Source organism: Periplaneta americana, chromosome 17, assembly GCF_040183065.1.
Source record: "Periplaneta americana isolate PAMFEO1 chromosome 17, P.americana_PAMFEO1_priV1, whole genome shotgun sequence".
In the NCBI taxonomy this organism is placed as follows: Eukaryota; Metazoa; Arthropoda; class Insecta; order Blattodea; family Blattidae; genus Periplaneta; species Periplaneta americana.
Genome location: NC_091133.1, coordinates 117798824 through 117826228, shown reverse-complemented (window position 1 = coordinate 117826228; position 27405 = coordinate 117798824). Strand labels below are relative to the sequence as shown.

The following is a 27405-nucleotide window of genomic DNA, read 5'->3' as shown; positions in this document are numbered from 1 at the left end:
TGAGATTGTTTTGCACGAGAAACCGTGTGCGATATATATTTGTGAGTATTCTGAATCTCCTAATATCATAGGTATCCCACGCCAGTTTGAAAATGTCGTTTATAAATAAAAATTGTTTTACAATAGCTATATAGTTTCATTGTTATGCTTTTCAATTAACAGACACGGAAATAAAATTTGGAGCTTACAACACAATGCGCATGTGCACGAAAAAAAAAATCGAAAGAGAATTGGGAGGACAAATTTAAAAGGTACGCAAAACGCGTCCTTGCAAGGGGTTGGGGGCTGTACAAAATTAAGTATGTGAGCTCCAAGCCTGTTGGCCACTAGTCTCACTCTGGGTTACGCTGCTCCACTGAAGGAGCTCTAGAAAATCTTGAAGGGGAAGCCGAAATTGGACGTAACCTCTTAGGTACCACATACGCGAGGGGGACTGAGATTTGATCAAGTGAGCATGTGCAGCGAACAAGAGCCCCTATATATATGCTACATATGGACACTCGTGCGAAATTTCTGCCTACATACAGGTAGACTCCCATGACGACTCGCTCGCTCCAAATTTTAATTCCGTGTCTGTACATTGGATTTTCTGCAGTTAATGGCAAAGAAAGAAACCGTGCAACATTATATTAACGTTTATTTCACTTTAAACCTGATACTTAACAGCGCTGTAACAACTGAATCTACCGTCAATAAAATTGGAGATAGCGAGTTAGAATTCTATAGAGATAAGGTCAAAATTTCGGTATGATTTTGTTTGGTATTCGTCTTACAGTTCTGTATGTCAGAGGTATTGTATGATAAGTCATTTTATCAACTTAAGGATACAGGCAAAAACAAATTTCACTTTTTTTCTTTCACCCCTGGTAAAGTTACAAATTGAACCATAGTATACCTTGAAAATTATAAAGGAGTATGCAGAGTTATGTGGGACTCATCGTAGTATGTTCCTAATTTTCACCTGTTTTTGAAGGGGGAAAAAAAAAAACTTCATTAAATCCGAAATCATTCACCCCAGATCTCAACACAGTAACTTTAAGATAAATCTCACCCTAAGGAATTCAGTAGTGCTATATTATAAACATTGATAAATTTGGACTTAATATACGTTAGTCTACCTTTTAGATACAGAGTTGAAGTAAATCTTAAAAAAAAAAAATAAATAAAATAAAACAATGAGGGAATCAGTCCAAGATAGGGTGACCAAATTCACATCGATAAAAAAGAGGACACAAAGCTTCAAAAAGGAGGATATTGTTCGAAAAAAGAGGACAGCAAATATGTACTTAGATTTAGGCTTAGGCCTATATTAGGCCTATACTTCAAATTCCATCAGTATCTATTTTATTACAAAATATTTACAGTACAGATTTAGGCTCATATCATACTACCCGTACCCGTGCGCTCCGCTGCACACGTTAGAAATAAATATAAAGTAATTACATAATTATAATAGGACATTTGATCCAGGGAACATTCGTGTTTGATATAAGGATAAATCGCTTATTATGTTACTTAATTTAAATTGTATTTAAATAATTAAAATGCGATCATTTTGATCCAGAGATCACTCATTTGGTCATAAAAATTATTTTAGGAAATACAGGAAACGAATGTACAGAATAGCCTATCGAGTTTTCTGTGCTAAGAAGCTATTTTAATCTTACCTGTCCTCGATTTACTCAGAAGTTACTGTAATAACATTATAGCATTATGTCCATCTAGAGAAACTACACTTTCCAATGGTCAATTAATAATTAATTATACAAATCGGTTAATTTAGCTTCCGATATTACTTCATACAAACACAGAAACATTATCTGTAGGCTAGCTTTCATAGCTTTCGATTGTTGCTGTCCAAGGCCCCTTATAGACGAAGTCATTTGTTTTTTAATTCATTACACGGCCTTAGATGGCAGTTATTTTAATTTTGAAACTCATTTATCTCATTAAATATCAGTCCTATCAAAATTTTTCAAGGCATAAAACTTATCGGAAATGATGTTTAAAGAAATATTTGTTAGGTAACATTTTCACAAAAATCAATAATAAGCGAGATATTTCGATTTATTTAATTCAGGCCCCCTTATAACCCTCCTTTTAAATAATGCATTTTGTATGCCATATAGCCTAAAATCTAAGTTACAACGAACTTAAGTTATATTCCAATTTTCATCGAAATCCGTTCAGCCATTATCGCGTGAAAAGGTAACAAACATACAGACAGACAGACAGACATACAAACAAAAATTTCAAAAAAAGCTATTTTCGGTTTCAGGGTGGTTAATTATATATGTTAGGACCAATTATTTTTGGAAAATCGAAAATTACCAGAAAAATTGCGGCTACAGATTTATTATTAGTATAGATTTAAAAGTATGTTCATATCTATTACAAAATAATTGAGGGGTTTGCCGGAAAAAGGGCGTATACATGCAATCTAAGATTTTAAAACGCACCTGAATAAAATGTTATACACGCACGCAGCCCTGTCCTGCAGGTATGTACAGTACAATCACAATAAAATTTCGCTAGTATAACTATTCACTACATTTTAAACCGTTTTCCCGAAGAAGGGCGTATAGGTCTATCCGCCTTTCTTCCGGCCACGGCCTACTTGATGAAAGGCCACCGCACTGAATGTGGCAACGCCGCTACAATGCATTTGTGGGGGCCGACATCTGTCATGTTATAGTCTGCTTGAATGAAAAATGTTTCTAAATTCTATCATGAAATAAAAGTAGATTCTCAAACTTTGTTGGATATGTATTCATAAAACATTAACCATGTTGTATCAGTGAGCAAATTAAAGACGATTGCAGCATATAGCCTACTTAATATCTCACAATTAAGGAAATAATTCAGTTTATTACGCCATGTAGGCACGATAAAACGTCTCATTATTATTGTCCGAAATAATTTTGTTATGAGGTTTACAAACAATGATAATAATAATAATAATAATAATAATAATAATAATAATAATAATAATAATACAAAATTGAGGTAACACAAGTCATTTTCTTGCGGGTCAGAAGACTGAACTTAAAACATAACATTAATTAATTAAAAAAGGCATTATCCGTAATTGTTACATTTTTATTTAATAGGGTTCGGAAACTCATTCCATCAAGAACTGATGGAACACTATTTTGGGCAACTACTAAAATGTACATAGGCCAAATAGAAATTAATGGGACGAAATTCAAATAGAATCTGCTGAGTCATTTATATTCGAACTCACACTTTCTAAAGTCGAAACTGCAATAAAAAACCTGAAAAAGTACAAGTTTTCAGCTATAGATCAAATTCCGGCAGAATTAATACAAGAGGGCGGTAGCGCATTATCTAGCGAAATTTATATGCTTGTATTAACTATTTTGGAAAAAGACATTGTACCAGAATAATGAAAGGAGTCCATAATTGTACCTATCTTTATAAAAGGGGAAAAGACTTACCGCAGTAACTTTCGAGGAACTTCACTTTTGTTGACTTCGTACAAAATTTTGTCCAATATTCTTTAGAGACGATTAACTCCTTACTTAGATTAAATTAATGGGGATCATCAGTGCGGTTTTATGCGTAATATGTCGACTATAATTGACCAGATTTTTTGTATTCGACAGATACTGGAGAAAAAATGGGAGTGTAAGGGTAAAGTACATCAATTATTCATAGATTTCAAAAAGGCATATGACTCGGTTAAGAGAGAAGTGTTTATTGAATTTGGTATTCCAAAGAAACTAGTTTGATTAATTAAAATGTGTCTCAGTGAAACGTACAGCAGAGTCCGTATAGGCCAGTTTCTGTCGGATGCTTTTCGAATTCACTGTGGGCTAAAGCAAGGAGATGCACTATCACCTTTACGTATTAACTTTGCTCCAGTTTATGCCAATAAAAAAAGTCCAGGATAACAGAGAGCGTTTAGAATTGAACTGGTTACATAAACTGCTTCCTTATGCGGATGACGTGAATATGTTAGGAGAAAATTTACAGACTATTAGAGAAAACACGGACATTTTACTTGCAGCAAGTAAAGAGATAGATTTGGAAGTAAATCCCGAAAAAACAAAGTATATGATTATGTCTCGTGACCAAATATTATACGAAATGAAAATATAAAAATTGGAAATTTATCCCTCGAAGAGGTGGAAAAATTCAAATATCTTGCAGCAGCAGTAACAATTATAAATGGCATTCGGGAGGAAATTAAATGCAGAATAAATATGGGAAATTCCTAATATTATTCGATTGATTGAGAGGCTTTTGTAATCAGTATGTTCTCAAAAATCTGAAAGTTAGAATTTATACCGGTTTTTACCAGTTGTTCTGTATGGTTTTGAAACTTGGACTCTCATTTTGAGGGAGGAACAGAGATTAAGGGTATTTGAGAATAAGGTGCTTAGAAAATTATTTGAGGATAATAGAGATGAAGTTACAAGAGAATGGAGAAAGTTACACAATATAGAACTGTACGCATTGTATTCTTCATATTCGTATTAGGAATATTAAATCCATACGTTTGAGATGGGCAGGGCATGTAGTATGTATGGACGAATCCAGAAATGCATATAGAGTATTAATTGGGATGCCGGAGGGAAAAAGACTTTGGGGAGGCCGAGACATAGAGGGGAGGATAATATAAAATGTATTTGGGGGAGGTGGGATATGATGGTAGAATCTGGATTAATCTTGCACAGGATAGGGACCGATGGCGGGCTTATGTGAGGGCGGCAATGAACCTCCGGGTTCCTTAAGAGCCATTTGTAGGTAAGTAAGAAAGTAAGGGTTCCTGCAATATATCATGGAATTCTGCACAATATTTCTAATTTTCCCTCTTTGCCAGAGCAGCTAGTACTTGCAAGATCATTTTAAATTTTGCAGTACGCCTAATTGTTGAGTAGTAGGCTACGACAGATATTATTTGTTTACAAATATCGAACACTGGTTTGCCACAAGGGCAGACATCTGAAACTAATAACTACACCTACCTTTCGTTAAAATATCAACATGTCTGAAATGACAAAGAATTATGTATGTGAAATTATTTCTACATACTTAGATACTTCAGGTAAAGATTAATATTACTGATGACAGTGATATCTTCTGTAAGCAGTCTTCCAATCTGCCACAAATCTGAGCCCCCATGTAACGTTGCCGCAATTACAACGCGGTGGCCTTCCAATCAAGTAGGCCGTGCTTCCGGCAAAGCCCTCAATTATGAAAACAATAATAATCATTTTACAGTTAGGTACATATTACGAAAGTCAAGGTAACTACTATATAATTATTAAAAGAGGACAGAAAATATCTACTTAGATTTACATTCGCACATCGATCTCTCGATTTGCTAGCTACCTGTGAGCAACGATCTTAACAAGGGGGAGCAAAGAGAGTTATTATGATCGTTGGCAAAGAGTATATTCCGTCGCTGCTGCTGCCACCTACAGATAAATTACTTGAAAAAGGCGTCAAATCAGATAATTTCAAAATATCAGACATAAAAGTTACGAAAAGAAGGACATTTCTTGATGTTTTTAAATCCTCCCGGAACCCGAGCAAAGGCCTAAAAGTAAGGGCATGTCCAGATAAAAGAGGATGCCTAGTCACCCTAGCCCAAGTGAGATTCGAACCCGAGTGCATTCTCCGACAATGAAACTTCTCTCGCTACTTCTAAATAACGTCAATGATATTTCAATTACTGATAAACTTGGCTATAGTATACCGGTAATACTAAACATTATCACATTTAAATCAGAAATTTCCCAAAACAGACGTCCGATAAAACGTTGGTTATTTGAATATCGGAACCAATGGGGCAGTTCGTTTGGAATAGCGTCGTACAATTGGAAGACATGGCGCAGGACACAACTGTCTGCGAGAACTTCCGAGAAAAGGCGAGAGCGACGGCCATGAACTATGAATATTTCAACAATGCCGTTAGCTAATAATAAATAGCAGCTGGAATGATAATATCAAAGGAAGGCAAACACATAGCAGGCGATCAAAGTTAAATCTAAGAATAAATAGGATAAAAGTAGGGCAAATGGGCGTATTGATCAGTATAGAACAATAGAAATGTCAAGAGACTTCGACAAATTTACAAACAACTCCTTACGAGTAAATTCATCTAGGAGAAGTCTAGACCTCTAGTTGCATTTATATTAGGATTACTTCGCAGACAAAATAAACAGTCAATTGCGTATAAATTTAATTGTGTTTATAATAAAAGTCAATAATTTCATTTGTTTGTGGTTGGTCAATCAGCTGCAGAAACTCCCGCCATTGTGAGATTTATTAATCTTTCCTATAACCAGTCGCGGCCTTCTAAATTGTCCAATAGAGAGGTTAACTATTACCAAGCGGAAGCGATAAAACAATATCGATTACCTAAAACGATAATATCACAGTCTAGTATATCTGTAGTGCTCGGGAAAAGTGACACAAGTCAGTTTCCACAAACCTTTTTTGATAATTTATTGACAACTTACGGAACATCTGTTCGGTTGGAAAAAAATACATAGGTATTCCTCCCATTACAATAATTCATACAGAAAAAATCAAGCACTGCACATATAGAGTCACGAAGCTTGAGGTGATGAGAGTACTAGGAACAATAGACTGTCCCGGTACTATTTCGCATTGTCTGTGATAAGGCGATAGTAGCGATCCTAGTGGTTAGAAACTATCTATGGATGCATATTCCCTACGTATTGAGCGTCGTGACTGTATATTATACTAGACTGTGTTAATATTGCAGTAATAAATTAATGTAATTGGTTGAAATTTAACGGATTTTACACTCCGTTACTCAAATAAGTACACGGCGAAATTGTCAAATTAACTAGTACCGCATTATTTTACACAGTATTTTCTGAAATACGTTTTTTGTAAATAATTTTCTTTTCAAAATGTATTACTAGTCTCATATACGGTACTCTTTTTTTAACTAAAAGTTAGATATTTACATTACCGGTTATTCTGTATGGGGAAACTAGGACTTACCCTTTGAAAGAAGAACAGAGATTAAGGGAGTTTGAGAATAAGGTGCTTAGAAAAATATTTGGGGATAAGAGGGATGAAGATACAGGAGAATGGAGGAAGTTACACAACGCAGAACTGAATGAAATGTAGTCTATTCTTCACCTAACAAAATTAGCAACATTAAATGCAGACGTTTAAGATGGGCAGGCCATATAGCACGTATGGGTGAATCCAGAAATGCATATAGATGTTATTTGCAAGAGGGTAAAAGACTTTTGGGGAGGCCGAGACATAGATGGTAGGATAATATTAAAATGGATTTGAGGGAGGTGGGATATGATGTTAGGGACTGAATTAATCTTGCTCAGGATAGGGACCGATGGCGGGCATATGTGAGGGCGGCAATGAATCTCAGGGCTATCTAAAAGCCATTTGTAAATAAGTAAGCATCATACTATTATTTATAAGTATTCTACAGTACAGTCCAGAATAGTGAATCAGATATATTTATTTGTCCGAAGTCTTGTCTGCTCATTGTCACTTCTATGTTCTAGCTATGTATTGTAAGAATCCGCGATATATTTGGTGGGAGAGAGGTGAAATTTTGACAAATATTGGTCAAAGATCACTTTTTCGTTTTACTGCAAAAATGAATCTACAGACCCTAATCTGTGTGTCAGCACAGTTACAGGACACTACCACACCCGGAACTATGAGTTATGACGTCATATTTAAATGGCTGCGCTCTAAAAATACTTTCTTTCGGACTGTGAAAGCGATTTTTAGACACTGTCATTTTTTTCAAATTGCTACAAATTCTAAATCTAAAAGGTTCTACGATTTTGAAGTCATCATGCTGAATTTTTATGCATACTCTATAAAGTATGGTTAATTAAATACAATATTATATTTTCAATATTTCAGCAACTTTTTGAAAATAATAACAAATAATATCTATACACTAGGCACAGAAATCTGCAAATTATTTCTCGAGCAAGATTTTTTTTTAGTATACTCGTACATTTTTAAAACATGGACACTGTGTTTTTCTAAGTATACTAGAGGTACTCTTCACTTAAAATATACGCGAGAAGATAGGTTTTGAAAATATGCTACATTATCAAAAAATTACACGATCCAAAACTTACGTAACTGACATGAATGAAATTTTGTAGCATGTATACATATTACAAGAGGAGCATGTGTGCAAAAAACCAAATCCTCTAGTTTAAAAAATTGTAGAATTTTTTAATCAATTTCTTCCCTTAATATAAAACTATTGTAAGATTATAACATCTGGTCTGCTTACTTCAAGTTTGAGAAAAAGTTAGCTAACTCATAAGTGGACCTCAAATAAATCATCCATATTGCAGTTTCTATTATTTTTCTCTTGTACGTACGTACTGTACTCTTATCAACATCTTTAAATGAAAATCGTCAGAAAATTTCAACTTATGCAACAGATATACACGTGGTTGGCTCCCATAATATGATGTTAACAGGACTGGACCTCCATCTTTGAAAACACACAATTATAAATTCGCAACTTGCAGACTGTCCAAAGCAAACTTCGAAACCTCAATCATGGACTCTACGCAACGTCAGAGCTGTGACAAACACTTGTGTGCATCAAGGTCTAAGACCTAGTCGACATTTTCACACAAATATATATATATATATATATATATATATATATATATATATATATATATATATATACCTGTTTAAAACTGTATAAAAAATTGCTGCTAGATTGACCAATGGGAATCGAATTACACTAATAGTTAAAAGTATGCTGCTCAAAATTAATAAGTGATAGTTTTTCCTCCTATGTTCGTTTGTTTTATTTGTATCGTCTTTGTTTCGATGTATCAGCTATCAAGCAATTACGTGGGATTCGCTGTCTCAATATGCAACAATAATTAATTACAATAATTGCAGAATTAATTACTGTGAGCAAAAAGTTTACAATAAAATTAAACGTGTTGAAAATTATAGATAAGCAATGATGAAAGAGCTCAAAATAAAGTGTTATTACAGTCTAGTATATACAGTCACGAAGCTTGAGTTGTGAGCTTCCTAGGAACAATAGACTGTGCAGGTATTATTTCGCACTGTCTGTAATGAGGCAATAGTAGAGATCCTAGTGGTTAGCAACTATCTATGGATGTATATTTACTACGTATTGAGCTTCGTGACTGTATATACTAGACTAGAGGTCGTCAGCATTCGCTTAAATGTGGAAAGGGTAAGCGGTGCCGTCCCGTGTGCACCGTCGTGCAGCAGGAAGAGGTAGAGAGCATACCCGCTAGCAGGTACTGTGTTCTCCTCGGGTAGAGATGCTAGCCCCAGGGTGCTCTGTGCTGACGACCCCTATACTAGGTTGTGGTGTCATTAAAATCTCAAATGTTCAGTTGTTTTTATTGCAAGGAGCCTTTTATTCTTATCATCTCTGCGTCGATTCGACTGTTTTTCTAGATCTTATTATTTTTAACCTCGAATGTATAGTTGTTCAGAATTACAGTTGTTCGCATTGGGATTATTTTGCTGAATACAATTCATGATAACAGTTATCCTCAGGTAATTTAATTTTAAACTCATGTTTGCTGTCATTAGATAAATAAATTACCGGAAAACTAACTCCTATAATACGAGAAGATAATAAAGACCTATACTTAACTGGTTACCAAAATTAAGAACGTTCCAAAAATAAGTCATTGGTTTAATGCCCATAGGCTAAGTCGGTACGTATTTCAGTCACTTGTATAAACATTGCATTAGAATATCTTGTAATGGTACGGAAGTTGGTTTGGTTTGATTTCACTAATTTAGAGATATCCTATTTAAATATACGATTTTCAATTTTAAAGTTTATGTTAATTCCAATTTGCAAACCAAAATTATTATCAATATACAAAATAGTACTGTCAATAACACGATAAATCAAGTAAGTTTAACGTTACTGGCATATCTAAAATATCCATCAGTATAGGCCAAATATTAGGAGCAAGTCAAAATAATTATATCCATTGCTGACGTCCGCATTTCTCCGAAACGGACTGCGTGATCCATGGCCACCGATACGGAAGTAACAGACACTGAATAGTCAATGAATTGAATTTTTTTCTACTTAGTAATTCAGTGTTGCCAACTCGGACAATTTTCGGCTGATTCTAGCAGATTTGAATTCCTTGAAGTCTGAAAATATCCTTTTCAGAAGACAGACGAAAATAGGACAGTATTTTTAGATTGCTTAATTGACTGCATTACATTAAGTGAAATTATTAATTGGATACCTTATTTGTCTAGTAAAATTACACCAAGTATGCCAGATTATTGAAACTAAAAAATTGTACACTTGCATTCAAAGATATCTAACCTACGATTTTATGATCGTGTAAGCGAATTTTCTAACAACGGGATAAGTCAGAACCAAAGATATAAAAGTTCGACAAACTTTGAAACAGTTCTATAGTTCTTAATAGGTGATACCATTATTGGGGTGGTTAAAAAAGTGTCGGGGAAAATGATGATGAGTTGTCCCTCATTCACATAATGAGTGATTACTTAAGTGAGCTGATCTGTACCCTTAAGTGACCACTCATTTTCAAAATGGATACTGAGAATGATTTTGAGGATTTTATGGAGTTTGTTGAACGAAATGAGGAAAATATATGTGTCCCAAAAAAGGTATATTAGAGACATGGAGAATCCTCTGGAAATGTATAGTGAACTGGAATTTAAGAAGCGATATCGTTTTCAGATCATTTCGAAGTTGTTGCTCTAGCCAAATTCATCGTTATTTATTTATTTACTTACACTTACCGGTACTTATTTATTTATTTATTTATTTATTTATTTATTTATTTATTTATTTATTTATTTATGTCTATATCAGGGCAAAGCCCCAATTACAATAGACAGTACAGATATTTGTTAAAAAAAACATAGAATTGCATATAACTTGAAAAAAAGAGATAAAACAGATACAAATGTAATTACAAATTAAAAAAAAAACAAATAGATACTACCTAAATAAAAGACACAGATCTAGATATAAATGAAAAATACCAAATAAAATAAATAAAAAAGAGTTAAATATAGATATCATAGCCAAAAATGTAAAATGTAGCTATAATTGGCAAATTATAGAGTAAATATAACACTATGTTAATAAATTCAATATACAGTATTATATAGTAGGCCTAATAGGCTTAATTTATTTATTTAAGAAATTCACTACTACACAACATGTGTTCCAATTAGTAGGATATCTGATTATAACTATAACTAACATGCAACTAGAATTTAACATATGAAACTATTGCTGTATATAACTTACTCAGTACAATAATATTGATAACTCGTTGTTATAGCAACTCCACATGTAGAGCTGCTTTCGATTAATTCAATGAGAGTCAGCTTTGTTATGACGTCATGTCCGGCAGCTGTAAATGAGCACTCATTACGTGAAAATAAGTGTTGTCTATGAATTCGGAACTGACTTAAGGGTTCCCTTATTTTAAGCAAACATTTATTACTTAAGGGTTCACTCATTTTATAAGTGACGACTATGAATTCCACCCTTAGTCATGACATGGCCACATTGAACAAGTTTATATATAAATGTACGTTTAACATGAGTTTAATATAGCGATTCCTTTGTTTTTTTTATGACTTTGGACATGTATTTATATTAGGCGATTGTCAAGATGGCCATGACTAGACCATGATAATCACGTGACTCCGATTCGTACCGAAGCCTGGTATGTAATAAACATTAAACAAAAGAAAATCAACGTAAAACAGTTACGTTTCATATCTTAAAGTATACCCATAATTTATTTAAAAATATATTATTGTTTTTCGAATTCATCTGCGTAATCTAAAATTTACTTAACATCTTAGGCTATGTTTACTTTTTAACTATCTTTAGACTTCAACACTTCATTGATGAAAGTTTTATTGTGTTTTAAAATATTCATTCTCTCAATTATTTATTATCATTTATATGGTAACCACGTTACTTCATATCGCAGCAAACCTTGCACTTTAGTTTTTCTTATAATAATTATAGTTTGTTAACGTATTCTTATCTCATTGGCCTAGATTATATTTTTCATTTAATTTTTCTACTACGAAATTAGGCCTACACATTTTTTATATCCCAAACATGAAAATAAACATTAGACATAAAAGTTCTCGTGGAGAATTAATTACCTGAACAGTATTTAAAATAGTGAGTTATTTAATTATTACAAGAAATTTATAACTAGAAGATACATGGAGTTTAATACCGACTCTGTGAAGTATTTATTTCATTTTCCTACCAAGAAATTACGTAATTTTTGTATCTCAAATACCAAAAAAAAAAAAAAAGATTAGTCTAAATGAAAAATCGTCGCTAAAAATTAATTTTCCTCAACATTTCTTAAAATTGAATCTTATTTAGTTATTACATAAAGTATATAGCCTAATAAAAAATACATGCTAGTTAAGGCGATAGATTTTATTTAAACACAGCCTATAAAGTTATAACGTAGAAATTTGAGAATAATTCATTTCACTTTAACACAAAGACGTTACACAATGTTTTATGTGTCAGCTATTAAGAAGAGGAAAGATGAAACATAAAATTTGTCGCGTACAAGCATTTTCCTCAATTTCACGAAAAAAACAGCGCCTTTTTTTCAGCTTTTACAAAAAATATATACAAGGAAATGTAAGTACCACTTAAGACTATACTTTTCTGTTTAAATATATCAAGTGATAAAATAGAAATCTGTGAGTTCGACGGCAACTACTCAATTAAATCACAATACATACCAGGATTTTCTTCATAGAAGCATTTAATTCCATCTGGAATAACATCATCAATCATCCCCTGGACACACGAGATCTTCAACATCCCGAACTGAGTGGAAAAAATTGAATTTCCAAGTTTCCTATCGAAACGCTCAAAACGACTGTCTGCATCGATAAAATATCAGCAGTGAACCGAGCTCTTTACTGTATGAACAGCTGGAGTGACGGACAGACCACATTTGCTTGTACTGCTTTAGCTGGCAATTCAATGGCCATACTGGAAGCAGGAGTCTAATGGGTTATGCAGTTCGTTCAATGCACCCGCTAAGGAAAGTATGAGCATGACGAAGTTGATACTGTCTGCACTTTCTCGTTAAAATTTTTACGATTTTCCAATAATTCTCCTTCTGGTATAATATTGGGAGTGTTAAGGCTGGTTCACAATAAACCGGGAACGAGAACCAGAATGAAAACGACAAGCAGAGGACGTGAATATGACAATTTTTGATTCACAATAAACAGAGAACGTAGACGACTATGCATATCGATATGCATGTCAATAACGATATGTAAAGTCGATATTACGCATTCTGATGTTATTTGTGTATAATTGACCAGTGGCGTTCTCTCATGAGTACAAGGCAGCCAACATAAACACAGGTTAACCAACTTCGAAATTTCAACTGAAACATTTCATTAGGTACGGTACTATAAATATACCCATGCATCTTTATTATCACAACCTATTTTAAGTCTACCATAGCGTAAAATAATTAGAGAAGAAATATTTGTAATAGAACAAAAATGAACACAACAGTAGTTATTGAATTGAAGCATGAATATGTAGTGTGTAATACAACCAATACTGTAATAAAATATGATTCACTTACGATCGGTGTTCAAAGATGCAGCTATTGAAAGCCACGTATTCTTCATTTTCTCATCTTTATACGAGGCGCGCCGCTTATCGTAAACGTGAGGATTTTCCTCAACACTCAATATTAGAATCTCATCAAATAAAACTTGCTCCATGATGCACAGCACAGAACAAAATAATGCATAGGTTATGTCACGGTCTTCTTGCTACAAAATATACGACGACAAAATAGCTTTTAGATGGCAATAGAATGAATCTAGTGGGCTGTGATCGGAAACGTGAACGCCAAAGTTGAAACTTGGCCAACTCTCCGTTCCCGATCCTGGGCTCCGGGAAGATTTTCGTTAATTGCGAATGCTCACATTTAAATGTACACATTTTAACAATTTTACCGTTTTCGTTTTCTTATCGATTCTCGTTTCCGGTTTATTGTGAACCAGCCTTTAGTTACGCCTCGTCCTTTAAAATAACCCTAGGTAATTATTTACTTCAGCGTTTTCTCGATGTAATTTATTCATAACTCCTTGATTTGACTGATTTTTCCGCTGCGCCATGTTAGTCAAATTTCTAATCACCCTCTACATCTGACTCGGTAGACGTACCCAATATGCTGTGTGAGGCGTTTTACATATGGTTTTAGAGCAGCGGTGACCAAAGCGGGTGTCGTGATTACATGGTGTAATCACAGACATTCAAACGAGTACGAGGAGTTTCCTGTACATTGCTGTGTGTTTCATTCATGTACTGAATGCAAGTAATGGCGGTATCATGTTGCTCTACAAACTCTGTCTCTACAAACAGTAAGAGATGATTTCGTAAAGAATGAGGAGAACATTTTTGTTATTCTGTCGGACAAAAGGTAATACGAGTGTATATTATTTTAATGTACCGAAGTACATATGATATTTCCATGCAGATATTCTGCGTCATCATACGATGAAAGAGTAATGGAACGGAGAAAAACTCTTTCATCGTATGATGACGCAGAATATCTGCATGGAAATATCATATGTACTTCGGTACATTAAAATAATATATATGATATGCGTAAATCACTTCGTGATTTAAGACGGCGCTTATTCCGTCGGATCCCGGCCAACTAGTCACTCATATCGAGTGCACCTCAGCACATGTGTAGACTTCGGTCCTACGTTTATAGACATCTATGACGTAGTGCAGAGGGCGGCCACTAAGAGGGAACTCAAGAGTTGGAACTTAATCTGAGACGATTCTGTCCGACGCCGGAGTGGTAACCGGTGTGGCTTAGTGGATAAAGCATCAGCACGTAGAGCTGAAAACCCGGGTTCAAATCCCGGCGCCGGAGAGAGTTTTTCTCCGTTCCATTACTCTTTCATCGTATGATGACGCAGAATATCTGCATGGAAATATCATATGTACTTCGGTACATTAAAATAATATATATGATATGCGTAAATCACTTCCTGATTTAAGACGGCGCTTATTCCGTCGGATCCCGGCCAACTAGTCACTCATACCGAGTGCACCTCAGCACATGTGTGGACTACGGTCCTACGTTCATAGACATCTATGACGTAGTGCAGAGGGCGGCCACTAGAGGGAACCCAAGAGTTGGAGCTTAATCTGAGACGATTCTGTCCGACGCCGGGGTGGTATCCGGTGTGGCTTAGTGGATAATGCATCAACACGTAGAGCTGAAAACCCAGGTTCAAATCCCGGCGCCGGAGAGAGTTTTTCTCCGTTCCATTACTCTTTCATCGTATGATGACGCAGAATATCTGCATGGAAATATCATATGTACTTCGGTACATTAAAATAATATATATGATATGCGTAAATCACTTCGTGATTTAAGACGGCGCTTATTCCGTCGGATCCCGACCAACTAGTCACTCATATTGAGTGCACCTCAGCACATGTGTGGACTTCGGTCCTACGTTCATAGACATCTATGACGTAGTGCAGAGGGCGGACACTAGAGGGAACCCAAGAGTTGGAGCTTAATTTGAGACGATTCTGTCCGACGCCGGGGTGGTATCCGGTGTGGCTTAGTGGATAAAGCGTCAACACGTAGAGCTGAAAACCCAGGTTCAAATCCCGGCGCCGGAGAGAGTTTTTCTCCGTTCCATTACTCTTTCATCGTAATACGAGTGTGTTTACTTTGCTCAACGGTTCAATCAGGAGTAAGTTATATAGAAATATTAACTGCCACGCTGACTAATGTATTATTATTATTGTTATTATATTTTATTTTTATTTTATTATTATTTCACATGTTAATTTAATATATATATATATATATATATATATATATATATATATATATATATATCGAAATAATATCCAAATAATGTAACTTATTTGTCATAAAAAGGTAAACAAATCTCCATAAAACAATGACATAACTTACATGGAATTAATTCATATCACCTTAGAAACAATACCAAAGCCCACTTAAAACTCATAGGAAAGTAACTTTTATAGTACTTTGCATACCAAATATGGCTCTGTAATTCATACTTCTCGTACATAAATGTGATAAAAATTACGATCGTCCGAATAATATTGCACAATATAAATTTATTAAGTGTACAAACCATATTGGAAAAAGAACATTTTCTGCTTTGCATAGCTTTTTTCTAACTTTCCCTCGATACTGTTCTACCGCATTTCCCATACTTGTATTGTAAATAACTTCTACTTTAACTAATTTTGATTAAAAAAACACAATGAAGTCACACCTTTAGGCCTACTACCTTTAGGGGTGGTACAAATAACAATAATTATACTTGAAATCAGTAAAATTATTTAAAATAAATTACAGAAAATTAATGAAAGCATTATGAAAAAAAATAGTAACTAACGAAACGAGAACATTAAAGAATATTCATAATTAAATTACATTTTCAAACAAACCATCTTCCATAGTCCTGGACGATCATAGAACTCTCAACTTACGTCCGTCAACTATAAATAAGAAATCTCAGAACATGCATGCATTATCGCATTCTTTAGATCAACAACCTTCTTTTTTTAGCTTGAGATGTTTCAGTGGACACTTATTCGGGAAAAATGTCTGTTACCATTTCTGTAATTCTCTAAGCTCACCTTGCTCCTTAGAGGAAGCGATGCAACCTTCAACATTTCAATACTGCTTAGCGGCAGCGACCCGATTCAACCTGCAAGATAGCATAAAAATGAAAATAAAATAATAACTCTTCATAATGTAACATGCATAATGATGTTTAATTTACTTCATACACATCATAACGTTCAAAGTTTTCACGTTTGTACATACAAAGACAGTAGATCTAGAAGGTAATGTCCAAAAAACCACAGAAGTACAAAGAAAATGAGGTCCAAAGTAACGATGTCTAACGCGCCATCATGTCTAAATTAAAGGGGTCTAACAGACAGTTTTCCATAATGTAATAATTAGCTCAATATGCAACGTTTTGAAAGCAAAAATAGATTCCACAGGACGACAAACTTCAGTGGAAGGATGGTACTGCAAATTTTGAAGAATAGTAATGACACATCACGCATCTATTTGTAAATTTTCAAGTAACATAAAGGGAAGATGAAAAAGATAAAGAAATTCTGATACAGCAATTACTGGTTAAACATTAAGGACAGTATTCATAGACATTCTTAGCGCGGGCTTCCGGTGGATGATCAGCGAACTAACGTTTTTCGTATTCATAAACCAGTGTTAGCGATATGATATGATATGAATCCTGTACAAGTAACCAGTCGATAGCCGGGGCTAGTTTAGCACGCTCGTAGTGCGGGCTAGCGAAATGTCTATGAATAGCTCCCGTACAAATAAGGAGGCCTAGTAGGAAAACTACCGGATAAACTTAGGTCAGGTGGAAGACACGGTACATAACTACCAACAATATAAAAAGCGAGGAGATATTTTGGTCTACTCTAGCCTTAACCTACCGGTTAAAAAAACCGAAGTAGTTGATGTTGAGGAGCAATAGATGTGGAAACCTTCATAGAAGTTACTCACAACTGAACAATTATCATAAGGATTATAACTTACAGCAGATTCCAATCTCAATAACATATAATGCATTTTTTGCACAGGATGCATCTTTGTCTTTCGTCTTAAACTTACATAACAATTCTGCATAAAAATTGCTATTATACGTACGTATCAATTAGGCTAGACCAAAACGTGTTAGACCTCTTTTATTAGATCTACTGTCATTCGACTCATTTTATTAGATCTTTTGGCATAGGCCTACATAATTTCTTAACACCTACCGACACCTACTGATTGTGGATCCCTACAAACATCCAAATTCATACAATCACGCAACCATCAACAACTTCAACGTCCCATGCAGTTATAGGGATGCCATCTTTTAACTTTTGTGTTCCTTTTGATATGACCCCAAGAAACTAGGCCATCTGAACAACAAGAAGAAGAATATAGTTTCCCTTTTCATTATCAGCATTTAAAGAAGTCTAATCTACATAATTTTTTGTATTTTCATAGTTTTTTATTCGTAAATTCAGACACGTGACAAATACAGCCTTCTTACAAGTATATTTACCATTTTCTACCTTACTAATTAAAGTTCTAAAATTGTAATGTAAGGTTGGAGTAAATAGCATGAAGGTAATTAAATAAAATTAGGTTTCCTTGGGTAATGACGTCAGTACACCACTGCTTTAGGTAAAGCAAGAATTGAAAATTAGATTTTCTCAAGAGCAGACTTTGTTACCTGAACACGTTCTTCGGAGTTATACTGGTGAGCCATTTCATGATTACATTACGAGTAATTTGTATGAAATCCGTCTATTCATTCAAATATTATTAAATAACGTGCACTTCTCTTCGCAAAAATAGAAAGAAATTATTGACTGATTTTAACAAAATTGACAGATATTTTTACATTTTTTTGTTCTAAAAAATTTTTAATATGATGTTCACAATAAACTGTATAATTATAGTCTAATGGACACCGAGTGGTTTCAATTGCGATAATGGTTCAAAGCTTTTTGCTCGTGTAAACGCACACAAAACGGTACTAAGTTACTGATGTAGCCTATATATTTTGGATCTTAACATTTTGTAGGTCTATGTAGTGCGCTTGACAATGCGAATATGTTAGCTTGTGTGAGTGATAACAGTATTCATACAGCTATGAGTACTAAAAATTGAAATTCAATATTTTTTCTCAGCAATGAATAACTCTGTATGGTGGGTCCCTATCACCACGGCATGGCGCGTCCTCAGGTTGCGGATAGAGGAGACGGCCTCCAGATATGGAGGGTAGCTGCGAATATATTGAATAAGCAGTCGTGGACAGCCGATAAGGGGTGGTCCTCCAGCTTGGGGGTTGGGCGAAGGGCTAACAACCCATCACCGTAAAAAACAGCTTGTTACGAATTCCTACAGTAAGCCTCGGAATAGGACTGATTCTCTGGCACGACCACAGCAAAGGAATAAGGAAATGCGTGTTATTATTCGGTTGAGAAGCTCTTATCATCCAGTCTGCTCTCCAAAAATCTGAAAGTTAGAATTTATAAAACAGTTATATTACCGGTTCTTCTATATGGCTGTGAAACTTGGACTCTCACTCTGAGAGAGGAACATAGGTTAAGGGTGTTTGAGAATAAGGTGCTTAGGAAAATATTTGGGGCTAAGCGGGATGAAGTTACAGGAGAATGGAGAAAGTTACACAACACAGAACTGCACGCATTGTATTCTTCACCTGACATAATTAGGAACTTGAAATACAGACATTTGAGATGGGCAGGGCATGTAGCACGTATGGGCGAATCCAGAAATGCATATAGAGTGTTAGTTGGGAGACCGGAGGGAAAAAGACCTTTAGGGAGGCCGAGACGTAGATGGGAGGATAATATTAAAATGGATTTGAGGGAGATGGGGTATGATGATAGAGACTGGCTTAATCTTGCACAGGATAGGGACCGATGGCGGGCTTATGTGAGGGCGGAAATGAACCTTCGGGTTCCTTAAAAGCCATTTGTAAGTAAGTAAATGAATAACTCTGCAACCTTGAAATTTCATATGCTCAATATACGCTATTTCTGCAATTGTATACTATTTCCAGATTTAGTATAACAGATAATTAGCAATTCAAAATGGCAGCTGCATTTTGTGCATTTTAATGCCGTTTCTCTGATAATTTCCATAAATATCAGTATTTCTGAGTAATTCTTTTTTATATTCATTTCTGAATGACATAAGAACACAGCCTAGAATTTTTTTAATATCTTCAGTAGAAATATTTGTAGGCTATATTGTATGCTTTGTCTAATGGCAGCTTCTAATTTTAGGAAGCTCTGGTAAATAAATATGTATTGATATTAATATTAATACTATTAATTACTGTATTATTAATTATTAATTCACAAGCTTAGTTACTTCCATTTCATCAGTTTCCTTTACTGCAAACCAAAATTATTACTGCCAACATAACAGATAGAAAATAACTGCCAGTTGTCGTATTTGTGAGTACTCGAAATTCGAAACAAATTTGGTGAAATAAAATTCAAACTGACATGTAGAAAATTACGCAGATGGTAAACGACCCGATGGTCTGACCTTAATTCCATGGTCTAGAGGTAAATCTTTAATTTGGGACTCCACTTGCGTTGACACTCTAGCTCCATCTCACTTACCGAATACCTCCAGACGCTCAGCATCTGCTGCTGAATTAGCCGTGAAGAAGAAGGTCAATAAATATGCTCATCTTTTAAACAATTATATCTTTGTCCCATTTGCTGTGGAGACCTTCGGTCCTTTGAGTCATGACGCTAAAGTTTTGATATCTCAAATCGGCCAAATTTTGATCTCCATTACTGGTCGACGAACGAATGAAAGGGGACGAAGAAAGAATGAATGATGTTTAAAATGGCAGGCAGGGTAAGCATCCCATGCCTCCATTGGTTTCCGACTAACAATTCACTAACTTTAGATCGAGGTTCCCAGCGAAAAGCCGTTTGCCCTCTCAACTAACAGTAGTGTATTTTCCCCTGTAAATGATTATATGAAAAATGTGCACGCTATCAGTTGAATTGTGAGTGAATGAATGAAATGAAGTTAGCACCATGCCCCGCAGATGTTAATGAGAGGTGGAGAGTCCAGTGCTCTGGTCAGTTCTGTCCTAGTCACGTTTTTGTAGTGGCGCTAGGGAGACTCGTAACCTGTTACCAACAAAGTGGTGGGCTACTCGTTTCCGTAGAAGCCGTCTGGCTGCCTGGTTGGCTGTGGCAAGTGTCGTGTGTCGTTTCGTGGGGTTTGTGTCTGTAGTGAGTAAGGAAATAGTGAATGTCACTATTTCGTCCTGTAGTCTGTTTAGTTGCCGGTCAATGTAGGATTCTATTTTCAGCATTCCATTACTGGTGATCGCCGTTGCACTACTTATTTACGTCAACGCTTAAGTATTGCTATTCAACGCGGAAATGCAACGAGCGTTTTGGGTACTCTTCCAGAGTCAAGCCCTTTGGACGAACTTCTTCTCCTGTAAAATTTTTTATTTCTATGTAAATTTTTTATATTTAGTTTTTATATATGTGTAATTGTAACGGTGAAAATATTGTTAATCAAATAATTTTTTTTTTTCATAAGTGTATATTATTTTGGGAGTGTTTTTGTAAGTAATTTTATGAGGTTGTTATTGATATACTGACAAATAAAAATTACTATAATCCACTAGCATATGCAGTAATATGGGAAGAATGATTAGGTTTCACCCTTAAAGTATTAAGGAAGTGATCCGAACCATAGTCATGGGAATCTAATCCGGAACTACATCAGCAATAAGTTCTTAATCGAGCCTGAATACCACAATAAGTCCGTGCGAACAGTGTGATGATATAGGCTCCACGCCCGAGGACAGTGTGTCCAGATGCATTTCTACGCAGGCGTGACTCACGCTAACAGTATTTCCAGCAATGATAACACGTTTATCTCCAGGGTTGAGACTACTGCACTGCAATAAGAACTAATCTCTTCCTTGATAATCACTTTCATTCATACTTTATATCCGACATACCTATCTGACGGAATGATCTAAATTATATTACAAAATTTCGATTCATAACTAGAAAGTTCTTTCACTTTTACTTTTTCAAGTTTCTTTTCTTGTCAAAGAATTGCCCATTATTCCCAAACGCCAAATCTGTCTTTGCTCCTACAGTCCCTTTTACAGCCGAAGTTCCTGTATGAAACGCCGGAAAAGCCTCAAATTATATATTATTATTATTATTATTATTATTATTATTATTATTATTATTATTATCCCTTTGCTTGTTCTACAGAATCTATGTTCCGTTTCCAATTCACTGTGGGCTAAATCAAGGAGATGCACTATCACCTTTGCTTTTTTAACTTTGCTCTAGAGTATGCCATTAGGAAAGTCCAGGATAACAGAGAGGGTTTGGAATTGAACGGGTTGCATCAGCTGCTTGTCTATGCGGATGACGTGAATATGTTAAGAGAAAATCCACAAACTATTAGGGAAAATACGGGAATTTTACTTAAAGCAAGTAAAGAGATAGGTTTGGAAGTAAATCCCGAAAAGACAAAGTATAGATTATGTCTCGTGACCAGAATATTGTACGAAATGGAAATATAAAAATTGAAAATTTATTCTTTGAAGGGGTGGAAAAATTCAAATACCTGGGAGCAACAGTAACGAATATAAATGATACTCGGGACGAAATTAAACTCAGAATAAATATGTGAAATGCATGTTATTATTCGGTTGAGAAGCTTTTATCATCCAGTCTGCTATCAAAAAATCTGAAAGTTAGACTTTATAAAACAGTTATATTACCGGTTGTTCTTTATGGTTGTGAAACTTGGACTCTCACTTTGAGAGAGGAACATAGGTTAAGGGTGTTTGAGAATAAGGTGCTTAGGAAAATATTTGGCGCTAAGAGGGATGAAGTTGCAGAAGAATGGAGAAAGTTACAAAACACAGAACTGCATGCATTGTATTCTTCACGTGACATAATTAGGAACATTAAATCCAGACGTTTGGGATGGGCAGGGCATATAGCACGTATGGGCGAATTCAGAAATGTATATAGAGTGTTAGTTGGGAGGCTGGAGGGAAAAAGACCTTTAGGGAGGCCGAGACGTAGATGGAAAGATAATATTAAGATGGATTTGAGGGAGGTGGGATACGATGTAGAGACTGGATTAATCTTTCTCAGGATGGGAACCAATGGCGGGCTTATGTGAGGGCGGCAATGAACCTCCGGATTCCTTAATAGCCAGTAAGTAAGTATAGAATCTAATGTAAATATCAACCTATATGTTTTAGAAATTTTTTTCACAGATGAACATTGTGAAATCAAAATACAGGATACGTATACTAGACAAGAACCTTTTGGCACAATTACGTGTAGATGTATCAGAATATAGTGTCGTGCATTACACGAGAAATGTTTTGTTCAAGTTTCTCGAGTCTGGCGAAGTTCGATATTCGCCGATGTTCGCTCTACAGGAGGAGGCCTGTCGTGTTTGTTCTACAAATATTCGCTGTCCTCCTCTCCCACCCCTTCATGATTTAAGGATTTGAACACAGATCTGCGATTAGTTTTTCATATGAAATAAGACGAAGTTTGTAACGTTTTGGTTGCCTCTCTCGTGTTCGAACATTGCAGGACACTAGTATCGGATATAACATCTGATTTTGAAGTTGTTTTTGCTCGAATCGATGAAGAAGATTAGGGAACAATATTGGATATAGATAATTATTACTTATTATTACACACCTATATAAAACAAGTTCTTTACAGTAAATTATTGATTGAATTGATGTAGCAACGCGTAATTAAAATTAGTTAAAAACAGTACATTAGTATATCAAATGCTATATAAGAAAGATTATACATTCACTCATTGAAGAGAGTAAAGGCTCATTCACAATGAAAATTAAACATAACGTAAGCGTTAACTTAAAAATGTAAACGTTACAGTAAAATCAAGAATATTCACGATGGGAACATAAACATAACCGCAAAGATACTTGGTAACCATGGAAACATAACAACGACGCCATTTCCTCATATTCTGTCGTATACTTCAGCGCTCCACGATTGTGTACTGTTTGCAAATCACGTAAGCATAAGCATGAAAGTTTGGAGTTTGCAAACTTTCATGTTAACGTCTAACGGCAATGTTTATGTCAATGTTCATGTGAATCATTGTGAATGATCCCATTTGATAACCTGGCCGCAAACTTCTGTGTTTATGTTACGGTTATGTTTAATTTTCATTGTGAATGGGCCTTAACATGATCATATTCATTTCAAAACAAATGTTATGTTCTATCTAAAAAAGTAACTATAGCAATATATTCATGGACTAATTTCATAGGCTTTGGACAATGAAGAACAACACTTCAAAACTAGTCAGCCAGGTAACTACCTAAAAGTTAACACAGTAAAGAAGCTGCAAGTTAATCAGTGAATTATTTTGTGTAAATATATTATTTATGTAGACTATTTCGTTTATATGACGTCATTCCATTTTCGGCCAATGAAGTGCAATGAAATTTTAAATTCCAACTAACCACAGTCATACATCGCGATAATTTCTGCAGCTCGATTTATCACTATTAATTTACCGCATGGTCGTTCTTTTGTTTAGTCAGTGTCGCCAACTGTTTCCATGTACTAAATAAAGTGCGAAATACTATTTCCACATCTACATCTTCATCTTATAATTCCATGTCCATTGTATCTAAAGAAAATAACACTCCTTCATAACAATTGTTCATTTAATTAATGTATTAATCAGGTTATTTGTAATTATACTATAAAATGTTTGAATTAAGTTACGATTTCAGCAGATAATGAAAACGAATTTCTGTTATAATAAAAAGAGAAAACCGCAGTACATGTAATTAACATTTTTGAACCTGTATTTCGCTTTTCTCAATTGGCATTACTGAAAAACATTCAATTTTTTTATTGCAGTAATCGTTACTCATCTGTTTCGACTTCACAATGTCTGAATAGGTTACGAATTCATAAATATATAATTATTAACATTTTGTGAGTGAATTTTAGGAATATATCATTTACATTTTTATTTTATTCACGAAATAGTCCTAATAAATGTCACTCGAGATCTGAGATTTCGCTCGTGGATTTATTGGCAAATCTCAGACCTCTTGTGACATTACTATGGATAATTCGATAAATGAACAACCATTGGTAACTGCTAAATGAAATAATCCTCCACTGCCACATTTTGTGATTTGTATTAGCTACTTCTTCATCCCCACTCCTCAAACGCAGATCGAAGTGTTGCAGGCTGCATTCTGCAGTGATCGGACACGTCTGATGTAGATGAACTAAGTATTACTCGACCAAGGCCAGTGGAGTCCTGCACACAGGAGCCGTGGCGCTACTGCTCCTGCGTTCTTAATACCGCAACGCGATAGTTCACATTACGCCCGCGGCTCCACTCGCCTTGGTCGAGTAATACTCATATCTCGGAAGCTATTAATTCTAGGATTCATGTATATTAAACCTTTTTTTTTCTTGTTTTGATGAATAGACTACCTCTCAGAATAATGAAAGCTCTTTTTTAATAAAAATCACAATGAACATTTCTTATGATTTGCATTTCTTATGATGTTGATGAAAAATTACTCATATTTCGGAAGGTATTATTTTTAAGGTCCATGTTTTTTAGATTGTTTTCGTCTTGTTTTGATTAATACTGCCAGCTCTCAAAATATTGGCTGTTTCTTTTTTACATTATGTAAGTTATATGCTATTTTCATTGTCCCGGTTAGCAGATTTATGATTTGATTTTATTCTCATCGCACTCGCATGTGTCTTAATCCACGAACTTTATATCCAACGTGCAGCATTACAATTTCTGTTCGTCAGTTGTAACTGCGTGTCAAATTGAAAGCCGATTTTTAAGATGCTGAACCGTTCTTTGTTGTAGCGTCACGAATTCTGATTGTACTCACAAGGTAGTTCCCTGCAGTTTGCAGATCACGTAGGAGTAGCTGCAGAGGGTTGTGTGGTCCCCAGGGCGGAGGGTAATTGAGTTCGGAAGAAAGAGAGATCGGCGGGGAGTAAATGGGAAAACTGTATGGGGAAACCAAACTAATCTAACGCGGGATGCATAGCCACGGGGCTCGAGTCCCGGCGGTGGCATTCGGCCGAAATTGCGTCGATATCACCGATCAATACACTATTTCGTTATTTTCAAAGACAATGGGTAGTAAGAATAACGCTTAAGTACTTTTTCAAGATTTATACTTATGAGTATGTGCACTTCCTGTGATTATATACTCGTAACCACTAGAACATACTCATATTCGTAAGAATAAAGACATTCTACCTAATGCTAATATATACTCATCTCTACAGCCTTCTTGATCGTTTAAAAGTTAGTGTGTACTCGTTTTACCTATCCTCTTTGACCACATTGCACTGTGATGCTCAGTTTTTTTTTTTTTTTACATGCTATCCGCATGCTATAGCGGTTTGTGTTTTGCTTTTTATGAATAAATAAATAAATAAATAAATAAATAAATAAATAAATAAATAAATAAATAAATATATAAGTAAATAAATAAGCTAATTAATTAATTAATTACTTAAACAAATAAATTAAATAAACAAACAAATAAGTAATGAAAAAGAGAGTGAATCAGATAAGTGACGCTAATAAATAGGAAATATGAATATAGTACTGGAAAATCGTCATTACGGGATGTTGGATAGAAATTACAATCCATTTCTAGAATTCCAGTTATGCTAAATCTATTTTTTATTATAGAGAGTTTTATATATATATATATATATAATTTAAAGTTACAAGTAATTGCATTTTGCAATTCAAATTTTACAAAATAAACTGTAATTGTTAATTATATTTAACAATACAATCTAACCTTATAATTTAATAGCCATTCATATTTTTATAGGTTATGTTTTTTTATGAATAACAAATACGTGTTTAACCTTTTTCACATTCACTTTTGTGAAGCGTTAAAGGCTTCTGAAGTTCACGTCTTTTTCTATATTTTTCCATGATATACTACATCGTTCATAAATTCTGCAATTTTTTTTTATTTAACTTTAAACTGAACACAAATTAACAAATATTCAGGATTGAGCCATACTGAGAATAACATGAGAATGAACTTATAAATATGAGAATATACTAGCTTTTATTCTTATCAAGCATGAGTATATATTCTGTACAAGATGAACACTTGAGTATATGCTACTATGCTTCCATGTTATGAGTATGTAATCAAAAATGAGTAGGTACTCAAATGTTTTATTCTTACTAACAAGAGTATATACTAAAAAGTCCAGTATATACTATATACTCATGTTTATTCTTAGCACGAAATTCCAAACTATCAGGATATTAGGTACTGTTCCAATACCTGGTATTTGTAGCCCTGTTTCAGGGATTTGACTATATTCTGCAGGGTTAAGAGGGAGGACAATGACGGTTTGAATACTTGGTTCATAATTGAAGAGTGTGATCCGAAAACGCGATAAGTCCATTTTTATGAAAGAACTGGGCCAGTTTTTATTCACCGATCTACGGACTGAGCGTGCTTTCAATGACACGCAGAATAACACAAGCTTTTAGACAAGAATGACATTGTTTTGGAAGAAAACGCGCTTAAAATAATAATGATAGAGGGTAATGTGTAGAGATTCGTTAAGTACGCACTGATAATTTGTTTTATTTTAAGTTTGTGTGTAATTTATATGTT

General features: G+C 34.7%; 1 protein-coding gene across 2 annotated transcripts in view; it reads left to right on the top strand.

Moving 5' to 3' along the window:
• The window catches only part of LOC138692690 (vesicular acetylcholine transporter-like), a 436812-nt gene that overhangs the window by 5769 nt on the left and 403638 nt on the right, over positions 1–27405 (top strand). The window lies entirely within an intron of this gene.